This window comes from Artemia franciscana, chromosome 8, assembly GCF_032884065.1.
Source record: "Artemia franciscana chromosome 8, ASM3288406v1, whole genome shotgun sequence".
Classification (NCBI taxonomy): domain Eukaryota; kingdom Metazoa; phylum Arthropoda; class Branchiopoda; order Anostraca; family Artemiidae; genus Artemia; species Artemia franciscana.
Window position 1 is genome coordinate 41,155,631 of NC_088870.1, and position 22,289 is coordinate 41,177,919.

The 22,289-nt window shown below is 36.7% G+C and overlaps 1 protein-coding gene across 1 annotated transcript in view; it reads right to left on the minus strand.

The window, feature by feature from the left end:
• The window catches only part of LOC136030439 (DNA polymerase theta-like), a gene marked incomplete in the record, with an annotated part of 266,307 nt that overhangs the window by 77,973 nt on the left and 166,045 nt on the right, over positions 1 to 22,289 (minus strand).

The following is a 22,289-nucleotide window of genomic DNA, read 5'->3' on the forward strand; positions in this document are numbered from 1 at the left end:
CCTTCTAAATATCAAATCGCCGAAGCACTGGACCCCCCTAACTCCCCCAAAGAGAGCAGATCCATTCCAGTTACGTAAATCACATATCTACAACATTTACGCATTCTACTCACCAAGTTTCATCCCGATCCCTCCACTCTAAGCGTTTTCCAAGACTTTAGGTTTCCCCTTCCAACTCGCCCCAGAGTCACTGGATCCAGTCGAGATTTAGAATAAGAGCTCTGAGACACGATATCCTTCTAAATATCAAATTTCATTAAGATCTGATAACCCGTTCTTACGTTAAAAATACCTCAATTTTTCTAGTTTTTCCAAATTAACAACCCCCAGCTCCCCCAAAGAGAACAGATCCGTTCCAATTATGTTAATCACGTATCTATAACTTGTGCGTATTCTTACCATCAAGTTTCATCCCGATCTCTCCACTCTAAGCGTTTTCCAAGATTTCCGGTTTCCAAGATTTCTGCCCCCCCCCCCTCCAACACTCTTATCTCCCAGGATCCGATTCGGATTGAAAATGGAGCATCTGAGACATAAGATTCTTTTATATATCGAGTTTTATTAAGATCCGATCCATCATTCGTAAGATACCTCGATTTTCACGTTTTCGAAGAATTCCGGCTTCCCCCTCCAACTCCCCCCAATGTCACCAGGTCTGGTCGGAATTTAAAATGAGAGTTCTAAAGCACAAAATCCTTCTAAATATCAAATTTCATTAAGATTTGATCATCCGTTCGTAAGTTACAAAAACCACATTTTTCTAATTTCCGAATTACTCCCCCCCAACTCAATCAAAGAGAGCGGATCCGGTCCGGTTATTTCAGTCAGGCATCTTGAACTTTTGTTTATTCTTCCCACCAAGTTTCATCCTGATCTCTCCACTTTTAGCGTTTTCCAAGATTTTCGGTCCCCCCCCCCCCCAATGACACTAGGTCCGGCCAGGATTTAAAATAAGAGATCTGATTTACGAGGTCCTTCTAAATATGAAATTTCATCAAGATCCGATCACTCCTTCGTAAGTTAAAAATATTTCATTTTTTTCTAATTCTTCAGAATTAACCCTCCCCCCTAACTCCTCCAAAGAGAGCAGATCCGTTCCGGTTATGTCCATCACGTATATAGGGCTTGTGCTTATTTTTTCCACGAAGTTTCATCCCGATCCTTCCACTCTCAGCGTTTTCCGAGATTTTAGGTCCCCCCCAACTCCCCCCAATGTCACCGGATCCGGTCGGGATTTAAAATAAGAGCTCTGAGACACGAGGTCGTGTCTATTACAAAATGTAAATATTACATTTCATTAAGATCTGATCACCCGTTCGTAAGTTAAAAATACCTCATTTTTCCGGTTTAAAAGTACCCCCACTCCCCAGCCCCAGATGGTCGAATCGAGAAAACGACAATTTCTAACTTAATCTGGTCTGGTTCCTGATACGCCTGCCCAATTTCATCGTCCTAGTTAGCAAAACCGGGACAGACAGACCGACCGACAGAGTTCATTGCAAAAGTCCTTTCTTTTCCTACATTTTTTTTTCTTCAATGAAAAAGGCTCCTGGACATGGAACCGAAATATTCAGATTTTTTTTTATTATTTAAAGTTTTGCTGTTTTTTTATCTTTTATTTTGTTCTACTGCTTTGTTTAAATTAACACTTTTTTCTCTCGATTTTATTCGAAATAACACTACAATGACTAGGTTCTTACTTCATTACATTCAAATTTATGTGGTACTTGTGTGATATACCCCCTACAACTCAAGTTGTTCATGCAGTGACGCACTGTAAACCGGTTTCTTTCGCTTGTTTCTTTCAACTTAGCGTGAGAAAAGACAAAGACAAGTGACAGAACAGATGTAAAATATATAATTTTGGCTATATATTTGCACATTATGGGGAGTGGGGGCAAAGTATTTGGACAGTGTGAAGTCAGAAAACAATTTTTACTGCATAATATCAGAATAATTATAGCTAACACATTTTACATGTAGACTTGCCGTACATTACCCCCCCCCTCGAAGGAATGTTTTATTAGGATTAACCTAACTTAACTTCTTGAGCGGTAGGGGGTATATCACAAAATACCTTTTATATTTATTAGATATTTGAAGTACCTCTCAGCTTAAAGGCACAGAAGCCCTCCCTAATGCCTAAATATAGCCCTAGGCTACATACAAAGGTTTGTTATTTTTCAAAATGGCGTTATTTGACATTGTAAAGAAGTGCAAAAAAAAGTAAGCGAAAAAAATCAGCATAATTTTGCATACAGCCAAGGGCTACATCCAGACTTTAAGGGGAAAGGAGAAATTAAACTAGAAGCAACTATGAAAATTCAATAAATACAAATTTCTGAAGGTTTTGAAGTAAGGGCATTGAAATACATGTAATCAGATTCAATACCATCAATATTATGCCAATTAAAAGAAATTCCGATCCAAGACCTCCCAATTCTACATAATTTTCTACATATTTCAGTTCCAGCCCATTCCTCAAATTTTCTACAATTCTCACATTTTTAATAAGAAAAAAAAACTTTGAAACTGGTGTTCTGACAATTAAAACCAAAGAATAAAAGCATATCACCAATACTTCATCCGCATAAACAGCAAGGCGTCCATAGAGCGAGCAAAAAATAAAAACAACTAAAGGGCATGTTATACAATAAAAAGAAAAAGAAGCTAAGATGAATAAAAAATACAAAAGAACTAAAAGAAATCACTCACAAAAGTAAACTGAATACATAAGAGAAGACCAAATACAATTCAAGTATACAGTTTAGCTAATTGCGTCCAATCCGGAACATAATTTTAAACAAATTTTAAACCCAAACACATTTTCAGTCGCAAGAAATTTATTTTCGCAAAAATTCAGTGAGGAGAGTGCATGACAAAGATGAAGAAGATGAAGAAGAAAAACACATACTTAGCTTCCAAAACTCTTGGGCTATATTCCCGGCAAGTTTTTCACACCAAGCTTTTGTGGGACAGAACACAAGAACCGAATGACCTCGCACTACGGTATCCAAACACAAAAAAACTACATCATCACTATCTCCCTGAAAGAGAAAATAAAAGTTCAAGGATGTTAAAGAGTCATTCTGTTTAGAATGGATGGGGAGGGGGCCACCCATCGCATTCTGCAGGGGATTTTATGTCTCCAAAACTATATTTTAGCTCTTTTTCGAATTGGACAAATTCTACGTGGATATTCCACATTTTCGATCTTCTGAGTACTGGCATTAGAAATATTTTAGGTAACTACGAAAGTACTTAGGATGGAGGTAATAAGCCTTGAAGGTACAAATGGCATTAAAAGCACTTTAAGAAATTACGGAAGATAATCTATACCATAAAAGTAGCTTAAGATGAAGGTATTGAGCACTCAGGTATAAATGACAATAAAAATGCTTAAAGCAACAACAGAATAGCATATGTACCACTGAATAAGCTTTAGAATGGAAGTATGGAACTCCGAGGATATAACTGGCGCTAAAAATGTTTTAATAAATAACAGATGATTATATTTGCCACTGAGTTAGCTTAGAACGGAGGTATGAAATTCTGAGGGTATAACTGCCGCAAGCAATGTTTTAAGAAATAACAGAACAGCATATTTGCCATTGAATTAGCATAGAACGAAGATACGGAATTATCAGGATATAATTGGCAATAGAAATACTTTGAGAAATAACAGATGATCATTTGGGTCAATTTGCAGAAATGTAAGGGGAAAAGACGTTTTTCAAATCTAGAGAGGGAGGCAAGTCCCCCCTCTTCCAATTGGCGCCTCTGCAGAAGAGCATATCTCCGAATGAATTAGTTTAAAATTAACATATCAAGCTCCGACGCTAAAGATTTGTATGGAGACCGTTCCACATCTTTGGTCTGAAAAAAAAATGTACATGTGCGTCACACAGCAAGAACAAATTGCACAAATCAGCGCCAGAGATACGAATTATAATATTTAGGTGCCTAGTAAAATATATAAAAAAAGCGATGGCAATTAGAAAACAACAAAAGTGGGAGATACTTTAGATCAGTGGTTCCCAATCGATTTTGGGCCATGCCCACCTAGGCATTTCTAAAATCCTGATGCTCCCTCGTGATATCTAAATATTGTTATTCCAAGTTTTGCGAGTATTCACCTGAAAGAAGGCCCTTAGCTTGGTATTTTTTGTGGGTCGGCCTCTAGGCATATTTTACACTAATGAAAAATATTTTCTGAACACATTGCCTTTTACATAATGCATGACATTGTTGCAATAATTGCAATTATTGCATTTAATTTAAGTAACATTTAACTTAAATTTTAAAAGTTAAGTACTTTTAAAATGTACATAAAAAGGTACATTTTAAGGGCAAAATGTACCTTTTTTGCCCTTAAAATGTCTGTGAATGTGATATTATTCACACGAAAGTTTTTTTTAGAACTAAGCCTCTAAATTATAGTCAGTCAAAGGGTGCAGGTACTGCCCATGACGAACCAAAATATTGCCTTGCCCCCCGGTGGGGCACGCGCCCCACGTTGCGAATCACGACTTTAGATCGGTGTTCTCAGTATGTTTTCAGTACTTGATTTCAGGACCCTAGTAACTGGCGAGATAAAATGAAAATTCATAAATTATACAGTACACAGTTCACAATATATAATTATGAGCTGGACCCTGAAGAAATAAAACACAGGCTAATTCAAAAATTAAGTTCAGGATTATATAAAAACTGTTTTTATCCCGTAAGCTTTATTTATGTAGCTGTTATAATTAGCCACTGAAGACGGACCGTTAATGTTAGTCCATAATATCTGCAACTAGCCTCGTTTTCTGACAGGTTTAACCTTATTTCTTCTTATATTTTCTTTGTCATAATTGACCAATCTAGTCCCAATAATGTTCTTTAAACTGTACTCTAAGGAGCCTCCCAATCTTTTCATTATACATTCAGTCAATCAATCAATCCGTCTTAAGTCTCAGGAACAATTATATAACAAGAAAACACAACCACAAATAAAAATATTAGTTACTAAAAAAAAAAACAACATACAAATACATAAATATATTGTAAAAAACTACAACGAGACCAATCAGCGGATATAGGCTGCCAGGCCAAGTTCATCATCTTTGTCAAACAGTAGTATATACTACTACTACTACTAACAACTCACTGCAGCACCAAGCCACCTGAGGCCAACACAGCTACGCACGCTTCTCCTCCATCATCATCTATTCAAAGCCTCAGTTTTTAGACCTTTTCAGGAAGTTCCCATTTCCCTTAAATCTTTCTTTACAACATCCTCCCGCCCCAACCGCCCACCTGCTCTATTAAAACCAAATTTGCTTTCACACTACACCATAGAACCTTTCATGCCAGCAGCTGTTTCTGCCCTAGACGGTTGGGCGAAAAGTAGTATGCACAGTAGTATATACCTCCTTGAAATTTGATGGTCCAGTGCTTGAAATGAGCAACCCTCCTAATCATTATTTTCACCAACCTTTTAGGTCTTGGTAATTCCAAGTAAAATTTTTAAGCCTCACATAAGATGTTCTGGGCAAAATTAAATTAAAGTTTTTTCCGAATGAAGTTTTCAAGCTAGTGCAAGGGTTTCGAGGGGTGCAACTAAAAAATCCATTATTTAGTTGTAAAGTTACCGCCGAAGTGTTCTCTTTTTTTAGAATTTTTTAGAAAATTCCTTTCTAGAATAACATTTTTTATCAAAGAATACTGATACAAGCTTCTTAAAATTCTTTACTAACAATCTACTTTATCCATTAGCCTTTAAGTTGATGTATTAATTAAATTTGTTTTTCTCCCGTGCATTATTTACTTTTATGCCCAACGAAAGGTAAAAAGGTAAAGAGTAGAACACTGGACCAAATAGTTTCAACCGGCAGTACTGACTTCCGTTTCATGGCCCTTTAGCCAGGAAATTTGGCATATTTCTACACATGAGACGTATTTACAAGGACTAGAAAATTGTAAGTTTTCCCCATACAAGGGACAAAATTGAAATCAATTTCAATCCTACTAGGTTTTAAATACCTCCTCGCTGGTCCCATTAGCAATGCATTTGCCTTGAAACTTGCTTTTGCCCTACAAACCTATAAACCAATAAAAATAATCTTTACCTTACTAGCGAGAGAAAAAAATAGGCTTCTTACATGTAAAAGTCCTATTTAGATATTTATCGCTTTGAAGGTGTATCTAATTTGATGTTGTAACAGTTACCACATCCTGTCATAAACAAAATTTTGGCTCTGATGAAGTGACACTATTCATCATATAGACGAACCCTCATTAATGTACACAAGACTATTCAATTTATAGTTAGTTGCAAAGCTCAACTTCAACGAAAATCCTCATTGCTTCCAATTCTTTTAAACAATCATTTTACCTCTACAACAATGGGCGAAAAAATGTCTTGAACTTTTTCCAACTTGTTATTGTACATGATCTTGCCAATTTTTACACATTCAGAAAGTGGCACTGGACGGAAATTCGTTGTGTATAGCTCAGCTCGCAACCACGTTGAAAGAAGCTTTAAATTAGGCAGGGTTGCCGACATTCCAATAATCTGAACCTTGAGCTCTTCCCTAAAAAGAGAAACGCGAAGGGTTTCATTATATATATATATATATATATATATATATATATATATATATATATATATATATATATATATATATATATATATATATATATATATATATATACATATATATATATATATTTATATATATATATATATACTAGCTGTTGGGGTGGCGCTTCGCGCCACCCCAACACCTAGTTGGTGGGGCGCTTCACGCCCCCCCCCCCAAGTCCCCCCGCGCGCGTAAGTCGTTACGCGCCATATTAGTTACGCGCCATTGTAGTTGTGTCCCTGTGTCCCACCTGTGGATATAGATAGATTTATATATGTGTTTCAAACTACGTAAAAATTGCGAATATACAACATTCTTGGCTTTCCCATTGTCTGTGCATATACAAAGCCGTATGTACTAATAATGACGTCATATGCAAACGCTCTTTTTACAAACAAACAAACATGCATACACACAACTCGTTTTTATATAGATAGATAGATAGATAGATACAATACAAATTAACTGCGTAAAACTTGCGAATATGCAACATTCTTCGCTGTCCAATTGTCGCTGCATATAAATAGATTGTCAGGTTTACCGACCCTCGAACATGCAACGTACAATGTCCATGGGAAAAACAATCAGTATTAAGATCTATACCACATTTTTCTAATGATTGACCTTGAGCTTTGTTAATGGTGATTGCAAATGCTAATCGAATTGGGAATTGCAATCTTTTAAATTGAAAAGGCAGATCCGTTGGAATCATGGGAATGCGAGGAATAAGAACAGCCTCACCCTCAAAAGGCCCTGTCAAGATTGTGGCCTCTATTAGGCTTTCCATTGTTTTTTTTTACAGCAAGTCGCGTGCCATTGCAAAGCTTTGGTGGGTTGATATTTCTTAAAAGTATTATTGGTACGCCTATTTTTAGTTGTAGCACGTGTGGTGGAAACCCTGAAGGATCTATGGAATTTAAAAATCCAGATGGATAATTAACCGCTTCATTTGGTTCCAAAACTGTGTCGACTGACTTGTAAAGGACTGCCTGGTCTCGAATCTTGGTCAAAACAATATTGTTGATTTCGTGGACGTCTATATTTTTGGGTGCGAGAATCGCTCTTTCACTTAGCCATTTATTATTTTTATAATTTTTTAGAATATTCGGAAATACTTTTTCAATCAATTCATTTTTGGACGTCACTAAATTACAGAAATCAGCAGGTAGTTGTATACGTCCTGAAATTGAGTCTACTGGGAGCTTTCCGTTTCCAATAACCAGCAATTGATCTGAAAATGTTTGACCAGAGTCATCGTTTTGCAATCGGACACGCATATTTGTAGTTAATTTTAATATTTTTACGTGTGCCCATAAATTAGAATTTTTCAGGCAAGCATTCATTTCGTCTGCAGGAGTTAAACTACGTAAAAATTGCGAATATACAACATTCTTGGCTTTCCCATTGTCTGTGCATATACAAAGCCGTATGTACTAATAAAGACGTCATATGCAAACGCTCTTTTTACAAACAAACAAACATGCATACACACAACTCGTTTTTATATAGATAGATAGATAGATAGATACAATACAAATTAACTGCGTAAAACTTGCGAATATACAACATTCTTCGCTGTCCAATTGTCGCTGCATATAAATAGATTGTCAGGTTTACCGACCCTCGAACATGCAATGTACAATTGTCCATGGGAAAAACAATCAGTATTAAGATCTATACCACATTTTTCTAATGATTGACCTTGAGCTTTGTTAATGGTGATTGCAAATGCTAATCGAATTGGGAATTGCAATCTTTTAAATTGAAAAGGCAGATCCGTTGGAATCATGGGAATGCGAGAAATAAGAACAGCCTCACCCTCAAAAGGCCCTGTCAAGATTGTGGCCTCTATTAGGTTTTCCATTGTTTTTTTTACGGCAAGTCGCGTGCCATTGCAAAGCTTTGGTGGGTTGATATTTCTTAAAAGTATTATTGGTACACCTATTTTTAGTTGTAGCACGTGTGGTGGAAACCCTGAAAGATCTATGGAATTTAAAAATTCAGATGGATAATTAACCGCTTCATTTGGTTCCAAAACTGTGTCGACTGACTTGTAAAGGACTGCCTGGTCTCGAATCTTGGTCAAAACAATATTGTTGATTTCGTGGACGTCTATATTTTTGGGTGCGAGAATCGCTCTTTCACTTAGCCATTTATTATTTTTATAATTTTTTAGAATATTCGGAAATACTTTTTCAATCAATTCATTTTTGGACGTCACTAAATTACAGAAATCAGCAGGTAGTTGTATACGTCCTGAAATTGAGTCTACTGGGAGCTTTCCGTTTCCAATTGCCAGCAATTGATCTGAAAATGTTTGACCAGAGTCATCGTTTTGCAATCGGACACGCATATTTGTAGTTAATTTTAATATTTTTACGTGTGCCCATAAATTAGAATTTTTCAGGCAAGCATTCATTTCGTCTGCAGGAGTTGATCTAGGTATTATAGGTAATGTTTGCCTGAAATCTCCCGCAAGCAATATTAATGTGCTGCCAAAGGGTTTCGACTTCCCTCTCAAATCTTTCAAGCATTGATCCAGAGCCTCGAGCGATTTTTTGTGTGCCATTGTGCACTCATCCCAAATAATAAGTTTGCATTGCTGCAATACTTTACCCATCCCAGATGATTTGGAAATATTGCACGTGGGAGTTTCTGTAGAATGCAAATTCAGAGGCAATTTCAAAGCGGAATGAGCAGTTCTTCCACCAGGCAGCAATGTTGCGGCTATTCCGGACGACGCAATTACCAACGCTATATCATTTTTTGATCGAATTGATGCCAGAATCAGTTTTATCACAAACTTTTTACCAGTACCTCCTGGCGCATCCAAAAAGAAAATTTCTCCAACGTTGTTATCGACACAATGCATTATCGTATCATAAATGTCTTTTTGTTCCGACGTTAACTTGGAAATGTTATTTTGTACATACGACAATAGATCACTCGTACTGTAACTTTGTTCACGATCCAATTCTAAACATGTCGAAACAGCAGCGATACGGTTAGGTGAAGGCATTCCCAAATCCGGAAGAGGTTTGTTTGCCATACGTACGCACAAATCTTCAATAATAACTAAAGTGTAGTTATAAATTTCTGATGTAAAATCAAAAGTCATATCTGACGTCTCTAACTGTTTTCGATGGAGTATATCTTCGGACATTTTTGACTTATATTTTTCCCATAACTCTGTAGGAGCTGATGGAGAGCAAGTTGTTAAAATGATGCCAAACAATGCACGAATTTGACTTGGGGTTGACGTTCCGCACGCGTCATTGATGCAATTATCCCAGTGTTGGTCATTCTCCAATAAATTCAGAGCTTGGCATGCACTACGGTAAGTGTCATGTATAGTACCGTTTACAGTTCTCAAATACTCAAAGGATGTCGGACCGGGTACATTCACCAAAAGCAGGCGTAGAAAGAAGCATTCGTGTTGATTGGGGTGAACGGTGTAGAGTCTTCCTATCGTGGTATCTTTGAAGATGGTAGGTTGGCCGTCGACTGACTTACCCTGTTTTCGACGTTCAAATACTTTATTTTTAGTATTCCACGAGTAATACGAAGGCACTTCAGTATACAGCAGTTTTTTTGCAAAAGAATCATTTTTGCAAAGCGAAAAAAAAGCTGTTAATGTTGTATCCGGTGGATTCAGGGCTCTTTGTTGCACGTTGGTTTCCGTGAAATAAGCACGTTGACCATTCTGTAAATGTACCGCTAACTGAACAACAGCTGGACTACGTTCATGTATCGGAAATGAAAGAATTCGCCAAACAGCTTCATTACTGCTTATGTATCTTCCAGCCTGATATTCTACGATTTCGTCGAAATCTTTGATTTCGGGCTGCAAGCCAAAAACTGCCATGTCACTGCCTTTGTTGACGTATTTACATATGTATTTGATTGCCTTTACGGAGTTACAGTATTCAACGTTTATGTGTGCATTAAATGTTTTGGATAATAATGGGGAATATGGAACAACCCACTGGTTATCTACTTCCATGGTGGTACCGTTACGCTTCTTTATTATTGCTGTTTTACCGCCATCTTCAGTAGATCTTCTTCTATATTGTGGGTAACCATCATTGCCAGTAATTGTGTTTGATACTAAAAGTCGAGGATATTGCTTTGTGCACCTTCCTTTGGCCATGCATGGTGAATTTTCGTTCAGTGCACCGCAAGGTCCATGTATCATATTTTTTACAATAATATCATGTAACCCCTTATCGACATTTTTATCAGGTATTTCAGCGGAAATCACATCATCAATTTCGTTCGAAGTAATTTTTTTATGTAGCCAGATTAGTATATGTGCGTGTGGCAAACCTCGTTTTTGCCATTCCACTGAGTACATCCAGCATCGCACTGACCCAAACACTTCAAGTTTTACTATGTAGTTTATCCGTGATTTCAACTTTTGCCGGAAGACACGGGCCGTAATGTCATGCCTATGAACCGCCGATTGTCCTTGAAGTAAAAGCTGCAGTATCTCGTCCCAAGATTGATTACATGTGAATGTAATAAATAAGTCTGGACGACCATAGAGACGAACATACGCAATAGCATCTTGAGCATATTCATGCATATGACGGGGACTGCCAGCATATGACGAAGGTAAAATTGTTAATCTTCCAACGTTTGTGGTATTACCGTCATTTATAACTGCATCTCGCAAATGAATGTATTGTTCAGAGCGGAGCTTGGTCTGATTCAGGCGGATATATAGCAAACGGTCTGATTCAATTTTAGCATACATATCAACGACAAATTGGTGAAACAATTCACGGCATTTTAAAATATAATTTTCTTCATCCTGCCGAATCATTAGTCTATAGGAATAATAATGCATTGCACTGCATTTCTTATTCATTTCATTGTTAGTGGCTGGATTCATCAATTTAATATTAAAGTGATAGCCGTCGGCTCCATCCCAAAAAATGATAGGATATTGTAGGGCATCGTAGCATCGATGAGTTTCAGCAATTCTTAACAACTGAGCGTTTCGCTTATGAAGAATAATATCTCGAGGTAAAAATTGATCACCGACCATAACGATTGCCACTTCGTCGATAGTTGGAGCATTGTATCTACGCACATGTTGGCCAGGAGGCGTTTTGTCAGCGGAAATAACAATTTTATGCGTATCAGTAGGCATCAAATCGATGGCTGTTTTGAACAGACACACTAAATTATTATTTTCGTGGAAAAGATGTTGCAATTGCGAAACGATTGTCCTTTCAACGTTGGGAGAAATTTCGCAACATGCATTCAATTCAGAATTTCTATCACTGATGAAGTACAATTGTAAAAATTTATGATTCTCGCCTGAGAATGGTAGAAGGGATCCTGCTCTATGATAAATTTGCCCTTTTACTTTGAAAGTAGACATAAATTGATCTGGATTTTCGATTTGGGCTCCAAACGACGTCATTTGGAAACATGAGTTGTATTTTCTGATTTTTGACAAAAAACGCTTAGATTCTGACGTAGTTCCAGTAAGGAAAGTCTTCAATGGCTCTGGTGGTTCAGCCAATAGAGGAAGTTTAACTTTTCCTGAGGCACAACACATTCCCATTGTTTCACCATTGAATTTCAAAACCTTGCAATAGGGACAAATTTTAGACATTGTCCCGATTTGAACACATCTACTCAAGCTATAATCATCGACTGGGCTGTACCTGAATGCCAGGCGATAACTTTCAGGTTGCTCTGATTCCTCGACACGCTTTCTTTTCTTACTTTGTCTATCAGCAGCAAGCCTGATTCCTTGCTGTTCTTGTGATTCCTCGGCACGCTTTCTTTTCTTGCTTTCTCTATCAGCAGCAAGCCTGATTTCTTGCTGTTCTTGTGATTCCTCGGCACGCCTTCTTTTTTCACTTTCTCTTTTAGCAGCAAGTCTGTTTTTGCGTTGCTCTGGTAGTTCCTCGGCACGCTTTCTGTTCTTTCTTTCTCTATCAGCCTCAAGCCTGTTTCCTTGCTGTTCTTTTGATTCCTCGGCACGCTTTCTGTTCTTTCTTTCTCTATCAGCCTCAAGCCTGTTTCCTTGCTGTTCTTTTGATTCCTCAGCACGCTTTCTTTTCTGACTTTTTCTATCAGCAACAAGTTTTTTGGCATAGACTCTTTGAGCATCTTCATCGGCTTTTGCCATTGTAAGTTCATCAGTCATTTTAAACTTAAACATTAATAGATTTCTACGAGAACATATATGTCTTAAATATCTTTAATGACGTCACCGTCCTAGCAAAAATGACGACAACTAACTTCATGATTAAATATCTTTAATGACGTCACCGTCATAGCAAAAATGACGACAACTAACTTCATGACGTCAGTCGACACAGAAACATGACGTCACCTGATAGACAGACACACAGACAGACAACTTATTTTTATATATATAGATATATATATATATACTGTTAGTTTGTTTGTTTGTACCTAAAAAAGTGGAATTAGTGCTACATATCTCAAAAGTATTTCAAGGTCAGGAAAAGTCACGTTTCTAAAGGGGGAAGAAATGGAGGTAGGAACTTAGAAGTACCTTTGGTAAGAGCTAGGAAATAACTTAATTTTAAACCAAGATCTACTCTTAAAAGTTGTAGCTATGTAGCATTAAAATTTCTCAGTACACTAGAGGTCAATCTTCTGGAGAACTGAAATGGAAATAAGAGCTTCAGCACAGCTTGGATCTTTTTTGGGCGAAGATCTACCCTTGACAGTTTTATTGAAGTGGGGGAACAAGTTTACGAGTTAGTAAAAAGCCATGCACGGTATTCTTATTTTTGTTTTAAAACCTTATACTAAAACTTCCATACAAAAGATTATATTATACAACAAGCTTTGATTAGGCCTAAGTTGTCAAGGAGTGAATTTTCCTAGCACCCATATAAAAGTTGAATATATAGGTTTATGATTGGTAAACCCTTCCTTAATTGTGAATCCAGGAGTGTGTATATGCATGCTAGATATAGTAAAATAGAATTCCAATTTTAGAGGAGGTCATCGGTCTTGAAAGGGGGTGTGTGTCGTAGTACCTTGAAAACACCCTCTTATGCTCTGATTTCGGCTGTAGATCTATTCCTTATAGGTTTTATTTATATAGCACAAAATTTTCCTTAATTTTATTTCCTTTTTTTATCCAAAAAAAATCTTCTTGCATAAATATGAATTATGAAGAGAAACATCCGTGTAGCTCCTATAGATAATAGTCTTTTAATCATGAAATTAGATTTTAAAAAAACAAGTTATTTCACCCGAAAGTAAGGAGCAACATTAAAACTCAGAACGAACAAAAACGAGATCTACATTACATGGGCAACGCGAGGTGCTGCAGCAACCTTTGTTCGGCTTCGCCAAGTAAAGTGTTGCGAGAGCAACACTTTGGTTTTGTTTCCTCGCTTTGATTAAACGCTGAAGTTGTTCATCTATAAGGATCTCAAAATATATACTAGGTACACCAACTCACGAAAGTTGCAAACCCCTCATTGCTAATAGCAAAAGTTGCAAACCCCTCATCACTGAAGATAATTGTAGCCTAAAAGCCGATTATTACTTACAAGTCCCCTACAAGTCTTACCACTGGAACCAAATTGGTCTTACCATCAAATACACTGGATACAAATAATAGGTACACCAACTAGCAAAACTTGCGAACCCCTCATTGCCGAAGACCATTCTGAACTAACAGCCGTCTGTTGTTCAAAACTCCCCTATATGTCTCACAATTGGTATCGGCCTATTTTTGAGTTTAGTGTGTACCTTACTACTGAAGTTATCGACCCCTTTAAACTTTCAAACAGGAAGGATTTTTCTACCAAAAAAATGGATGACATATACTTTGATCAGCTCATCAAGAGCTATTGACTGACATCGGAAAAAATCTATCTGTAATAGGTCAAAAGTTGACTTTTTTGCCGTAGGCCAAGTTTCTAATGTAATCATTTAGAAAGGAGCAAAGGATAAACTCTAATTTCTTTAGCAATGACAGAACTTTTAAAGTTTAAGAGGAACATCTCATACCATTTCTGTATCGGTAAAATTTTTGGTTTCAGTGTGTGCCTTACTACTGAAGTTGTCAACCCCTTTGAACTTTCAAACTGGTATATCTCATGAAGTAATTTTTCTACCAAAAAATGGATGACACACTTTCATCAGCTCATAAAGAGCTATCAACTGCCGTCAATAAAATCTATCTGTCTTATTTCAAAAGTTAACTTTTTTGCCGTAGGCAAAGTTTCTAACGTCATTACTTAGAAAGGAGCAAAGGATAAACTCTAATTTCTTTAGCAATGAGAGACCTTTTAAAGTTTAAGAGGCCCATCAGATACCATTTCTCTACCACAATTCCAAGTGCAAAGGAAAACGAATGAAAAACTCAGCTAAAATCACGAAGAAAAATGGGTAGAAACATCAGCAAAAACCATCCTTTTTGGCCCCAGGCAAGAGTCTTACAAAGCTTTCCAAAATGCAAAGTCATGTTCATCAATCCAGCCTACAGTCCACACTTTCCGCAAAAACCACAGATGTTAGACCCTTACCATTTTCTAGGAATAAGCTGAAATCGGGGTGCCAGGAAAAAAAAACACGACAAAACCAAAGTGTTGCTCTCGCAACAGTATTACTCCATATATGAAAAGTTGCCCCCTCGTCAATACCTGGCTCTTCAAGGTAAAGTTTTTAGCACATTTAAGAAAGCTTCCTATTCTAATTAAATGGCCCTTGTGTTTCAGGAATCATTCTTGAAAAATTGGCACAAACAGTCAGACTTTAGCGTAATATGACTTGTTCATTCTCTTAGGACGTTTCTCTTCTCTTTAATTTTGGAAAAAAGTTATTTGTTTAGTTACTAATTAACCTTCTGGCCAGCTATGCCGCAATTTAGTAACTTCTTCAGTATACCATTAAATAAAGCCGAAACGATTTTCAATATCTATTAACTTTGAGCTTCGTCTTCGAGAAAAATTTGTAACACGTGTAAAATTGAGTTGGCAAAGAAAAAGCAAGACAAATAAAACGAATTTCGTATAGGAATTCTGTCAAACCTCCCAGTGTAAAATTTCACATGCGAAGTTCATCCCAAAAATGTCCCTCCCCACAGAAAATTCACCCATGGAAAGTCACTTCGAGCACAAAATATCCCCCCCCCCGAAATTTATGAGTACTTCCCAATGACAAAAACTAAACGCAAACAATGGGCAAATCTAATAACTTACAGTCCTTTCCCCAAGGGAGTGGAGGGTAATAGTACATCAAAATGCAAAGTTATTGGATTTTTTAATTATTCTAAACAAAATAGTTATCTCAAAATTTTAACCAAATGAATCTGGAGGGAAAAGGAACCTGGGAGGAGGATAATTGCCTTCCAATCTTTTAGGTAACTTAGAAGGGGCCTAAAACTTTGAATTTCCGTTCGAAAACACCCTTTTCCGATCTTCTAGAACCATTAGTTCGATACAATCACCCCTGGAAAAAAAAATGAACAAACAAGCATCCGTGATCTTTCTTCGGGCAATAGATGCAAAATTCCACATTTTTTTGTATATAAGCTTGAAACTCATACAGTAGAATTCTCTGATACACTGAATCTGACGCTGTAATTTTCACTAAGATTCCTTAGCTTTCGTGAGGTGTTTCCCCTTTTTTCAGTCAAGCAATCAAAAATCAATCAAATTTTTCTCAGACTCGTAGCTTTTGATGTATAGCACTAAACTTGATGAATCTTATAAATTCGGAATCAGCATAATAATCTAATTCTTTTGATGTATCTATTGATATCAAGATTCCGTTTACTAGGTTTTCGGTTACTATTAAGCCTAGTCACCCCTCATTTACAGTTTGTTGCTACGAACTATTTGACTAAAAGATAAAATTTTTCTTTTTCTGAAACTCTTTTGATTCAATGTGAACGAACAAAACTTTGTTGAGTCAATATAGAGAGAAAAAAAGTTCCATTTTGAGCAAGCAAGGTCGAAATCTTTTCAAAAAACATAAACAGAAATTATTCTGTATATGAGGGGTTTGCCCCCCCTCCTGGATACCTTGCTTTTCAAACTAAAAATTCTTAACACTTTTAAGAAAGTTTCTTATTTATGTATACTTGACCAATAGAAACACAAGCAGGGCTGATACAAGGGTCTTGGTTGCAAGCAACGTCTTAATCCACAAAACTCACACAAAAAGATAGCAAGGATAAACACTATTAATGACTTACCTCTTTTGCATATAGAGTAGCTTGGTAAGCAGTAATTCTAATAGATAACCCCGACTCGGATCCCCCAACAGATGCAATTCGTCAACTACCACAATGCCCAAATCTTTTAAGGCCTTTTCTTCTAACAGCCTGAAAAAAAAAAGAGACACCTTAACCGGTAAGAAGGCGTAACCTCATATATTAATAGAGGAAAGATAAAGGAAGGTAAAGGATACGGTACTAGGCCATTAAAGTCCAAACCGGTGGTACTGATCTCCATTTCTAGGCCCTTCAGCCAGGAAGAGCAAGGGGGGCCAGCCATCTTGTGCTTTCGCACATCCTTCCTGCTTACCTCGCCCAGATTTCTCCAAGTGCCTAATTAGAGCTGGGTTGACTCTGGCTGAGGTTACAGGGTCACACAACTGACCCCCATCCCAAACCAAATAACCGGCAACACCAGGATTCGAGCCCCCACCCTTTGGAAAAAGGATCCCAAATTTATTAATAAGGAAATACTTAAGGAAATATATATAGGAAGGAAATTTATTAATAAGAAATACTTGAATAATATATCAAATATATGGCTATGCTAAAAGCTTTGGTAGCAGCCGAGTGATTTGGTACTCTACTTGGCAACACGATGCCTGAGGTTTGATACCTGCTGCCACAAGGCTAGGTTACTGCCTTGTTAGCTGTCCCTGTAAAAAGAGCCAGCAACTGAAAAGTCCACAATAGCCTGTCAACACACTATGCACCCTCAATGGCTCTGCAGGATCTTTATGGGTATGTTAATTATAAAAAACGTATCCTAAGATCTGAATTTTGGGCAGAGAAATAGGATTTGCAATCTAAGTCTTATATTCGAGGAAATTGAGAGTATTTGTCAGTGAAGTGTGATTAGTGGAGGATCCGGAAAAATTGGGGGAGGGAGAGAATCCGTCCCAATGCCACCCCGGCTTCGGTAGAAATACATTGTGTACCGATTTCCTCATATCTATACAAAACTACCAGCCGCAAGCGCACAACCCCCCAACCCTCTCGTCACCTTGGCTGCAGTTTCTGTATATACAAATATATATATATATATATATATATATATATATATATATATATATATATATATATATATATATATATATATATATGTATATATAGATATATATATATATATATATATATAAATATATATATATATATATATATATATATATATATATATATATATATATATATATATATATATATATATATATATATATATATATATATATATATATATATATATATATATATATATATATATAGGCTCATTTAACTCAAAGCTCGAAGAACAGATCAAAGAAATTTAGTAAGAGAAGAGACAGAGAGAGCGATAGAGCAAGAAAGATAGAGAGAAGGAAAGAGAGATATAGAGTATCAAAAATATCCTTGAAAGACAGAAGGGAACACTTTTATCATGTATTTTACTTTGCTTAATTTTTTTGATTATGCATTATTGGAAAATTGGAGTCTGCATGTCAAAATTTTAACTGTAACAACCTACTTTGGGAGAAAAAAACAAATTACTTTAGGACCACACTTGTGCTTTCACACAAAAGCAGACATTTTTGGAATACATAGCAAAATATCCCAACAAGCAATGCATCTTTTTGAGTCAAACACGGAGCAGGTAGTTTGTTTAAATAAGTTTCGCAGCGAACGCGGCCCACTACTGCCATCTATTCTCGATCTCAACCTTTTTACTGCAAGGCAAGAGGCAGGGCACTTGGGCACAGTAGCTCAAGGAAATAATGCGCCTTATTAAACAAGGGAAAACCAAATGCTAATGGAATAAATTGAGAGACGAATACAATATCTATTTAAAAATTATTTTCTGTTTTAAAACATCGTGAACTCCTATTCAGGGCAAGTTGTGAGAGTCAAGTGGTCTATCACATATATACAAGTTGCCATACATACAAGTCTGAGAGGCAAGTTGCCTCTCTAACAAGATAAAATTATTGATCTTTTAAAGATATAAGGTTGAAAAATTAGTGTAGTAATAAGGGTCTGATCTTTGTTTCTGAAAATAGACACAATTACGAAGCTTGAAAAATATGCCAAGAAACACAAAGCATTAGATGGTATTGGTGACTTTTTATAGCGTCAGTTTCCATTCTTATAAGGTATCCATAATCTTTGATCCGACCAAAGAAAAATTCAAAAGAGATATTCACGACAAAAAAAAATATCCAAAATTGCTAAATTGCGACCTAGGGTTAAGGTTGGGTACCATCTTTCATGCCCAATAAGGGCATGCGCACTAATTATTTCCATACGCACTGGAGAATCAAGTAGTAATATGTTTCCTTTTAGGGGGGGGGGCAAAACGTATTATACGCATATAGGTTGTCAAAAGTGCGTATCAGTAATACTTCAGGAACATAAAACATGGGTATCGCCAGTACCAAATAATAAAAAAAAGAAAACTAACGGAATATTTTATCAGCAATGAACGGGAAAAATTTTTTTTATCATACCTGGAGGTAAAGCAACGGATGGGGGACAAGATAGGAACAGGTTAAGAAAAAGTACGTGGCAGGGGGTGTCTGAGTGGAGAGTATCCTTTGGGAAAAATATTTACCGTGCGAGGGTTTGTTATTGCATTCTTACCAACAGAGGCACAACGTTCCTCTCCTGTGCTCAATTATCTCTAGCTTGGGCTTTTTTAGTAGGAGCGAGTACGGTACCTTAGCTTCTTTGTAAATCATTCATAGGACTCTTTTTTGAATGGATTCAAAAACTTACGACTGAGACTCCAGCTGCTTGTGACAGCGGCTGTGAGCCCTTGGAACTGCTATTGCAACTACATGCAACCTTGACTGCAAACATTACTACATGCAACCTTGACTGCAAAATACTTGCGCCTCTAGCTACTTACGGCTGCTACTGCAACTACTTGCGACTCTGACTTTGAATAGGTGAAACAGTGACTGTGATTACTGGCGACTGCAATTACTCATGGCTGCTATTGTGACAAATTGCAGCTGCAACTGCGTCTTGGAACTGAAACTCCTTATAACTGTAACTATTTGTGGCTGCTACTACTGCTACAACTACTAATCCTGCTACTACTACTATTTCTACTTCAACTACTACTAATACTACTACTAAAATTAAATCAAATAATAAAAGATTAAGTACATCCAGGTTGTAAAAATAGCAGAGATACAATATCTCAAGAATATAATCAGGTATTAACTTCAAACTTTCAGAGAAATTTGAGGGAGAAATAAAACTAAATGAAAATGAAATATGAGTATTCAGATTACTAAAAGGGTATCTGTGCAGTATCCCAAGAAAAATTCAACGTATTATGGTGGACATTCAGGGTATGTTTTTGGAGATGTAAAACTAAATCAATAGACACTATGTGTATCCAGTTCCAAGGGGAGTATCTGCAATATCTCAGGAACGACTAAAGATATTAAGTTAAAATTGTCAGGGAATGTTGGATAGGAAATAGAACTAAATCAAAATGCACTACCTGCTTCCAGGGTTGTCCAAAGGGTATGGCTACAATATTTCGGCAAAGGTTAATGGAACTAAGTTAAAGCTTTCGGGGCATGCGGAGGGGGATTGTTGATTAATATTTGTTAATACTCAAAGTTTCAGTTGTCCCTATAAAATCCCCAATATTATGCATATTTTATACCCATATTGTTGAATATTTTTCCCCGTATCAATCGGTCAAAGTATTATAGTACAACTGTTATTGAAAGTTGTTGCAAAATGTTACACATCATATAAATAGTAAGCCCAAATCTGGATCCTCAAAAAAAAACTAGTTTTTGGTTAACTTAAAAGTAAGGATAAATATCAAAGCTTAAAACAAACGGAAATTATTCCATAGAAGAATGGTTATCCCCTCCTCAATACCTTGCTCTTTATGCTAAAGCTGTTGGCACTTTTAAAAAAGCTTCTTATTCTAATTAAACGGTTCATGTGTTTACGCAGCCGTTCTTAAGAAAATGGGACAAACAGTCAAACTTTAACGTAAAGAGCAAAGTATTGAGGAGGGGGCAATCTTTTATATACGGAATAATTTCTGTTCGTTTTAAGTTTTAATGTTGCTCCTTAGTTTCAGTTAAAAAAAAAAAACTTGTCTTTTTTATTTAATTTCAAATAATCCCGGTAAATGTGGTTCACCCTCCATGAAATATACCCCCTCAAGGGAAACCCCTTCTGGAAAGTTTCACCCAACATAAATTGGACCCCTTCCCCATCCAATTTCCTCTAGAGAGTTCCATCCACACTCCCCCCCGTAAAATATCTTGTAGACAATTCAGCCTGAAAATCATCCTTAGCATACTTTCATTTGAAAAAGACTTTAATTTCTAATAGGCTTCTCGATCACTCCAGAAATGTCCCGTTCTATGGAAATTTTTCACGAAATCAAAACACGCGGAAAATAGCTTCCGTTTAATTCCCCCAGTACATCTCTGCATGCAAAATTTAGTTGGCAGAGAATATAAGACAATAGAAAAGAATTTCGTATAGGAATTCAGTAAAATCCCCCAGCGTAAAGCTTCCCCTTGAAAATTCACCCCCCAGAAATTTTTCTTTCCAAGGAAGGATCTCCCTATGGAAATCCACCCTAAGCACAAAATTCACACCCAAAAAACGTCTGTATACTTCCCAATAACAAGTGCTATACGTAAACAATGGGCTAATTTCATAGCTTACAGGCCTCTCCCCACGGACTCTGAGGGGAAGGGGGTTCATTTTACCCCTAAAGGCATAGTTATTTGACCTTTAAACGATACTGAACAAGTGGTAATGTCTAAATTTTGATCGGGTAGCTTTGGGGGAAAAGGGATCATGGGAGGGGACCAGTCCCTCTCCAATATTTTTGGTCACTTGAAAAAGGCTCTAAAGCTTTTAATTTCCGTTCGATACACCCTCTCCCGATCTTCTAGGATCATTATTTCGATGCAGTCACCCCTGAAAAAAAAAAAAAAATAAAATAAACACGCATCCTTCTTCTGGCAAAATAGCGTGATTCCACATTTTTGTATATAGGAGCTTGAAACTTCTACAATAGGCTCCTCTCGTATACTGAACCTGATGGTGTGATTTTGATTCCTTGAATTGTAGGGGATGCTTCCCCGCTAATCCTAAAATCAGGCAAGTTTTATCAGGCTGGTAACTTTGATGGGTAACACTAAACTTGATGAATCTTATATATTTGGAATCAGAATAAAACGCTGATTTTTCTGATGTATCCATTGATAAAAAAATTCTGTTTTTTTAGTTTTTCGGTTACCATTCAGCCGAACCACTCCTTACTTAAAATTTGTTACCATGAATTGTTTGAAAAACCAAGAATATTGAAAATATCCTTTTCTTAATCAATGGAAATGACTATGTCAACTAAAAACCAAACAGAAATTATTAAAAAAAAAAAATTATCCATAAAAGAAGCTTTGTCA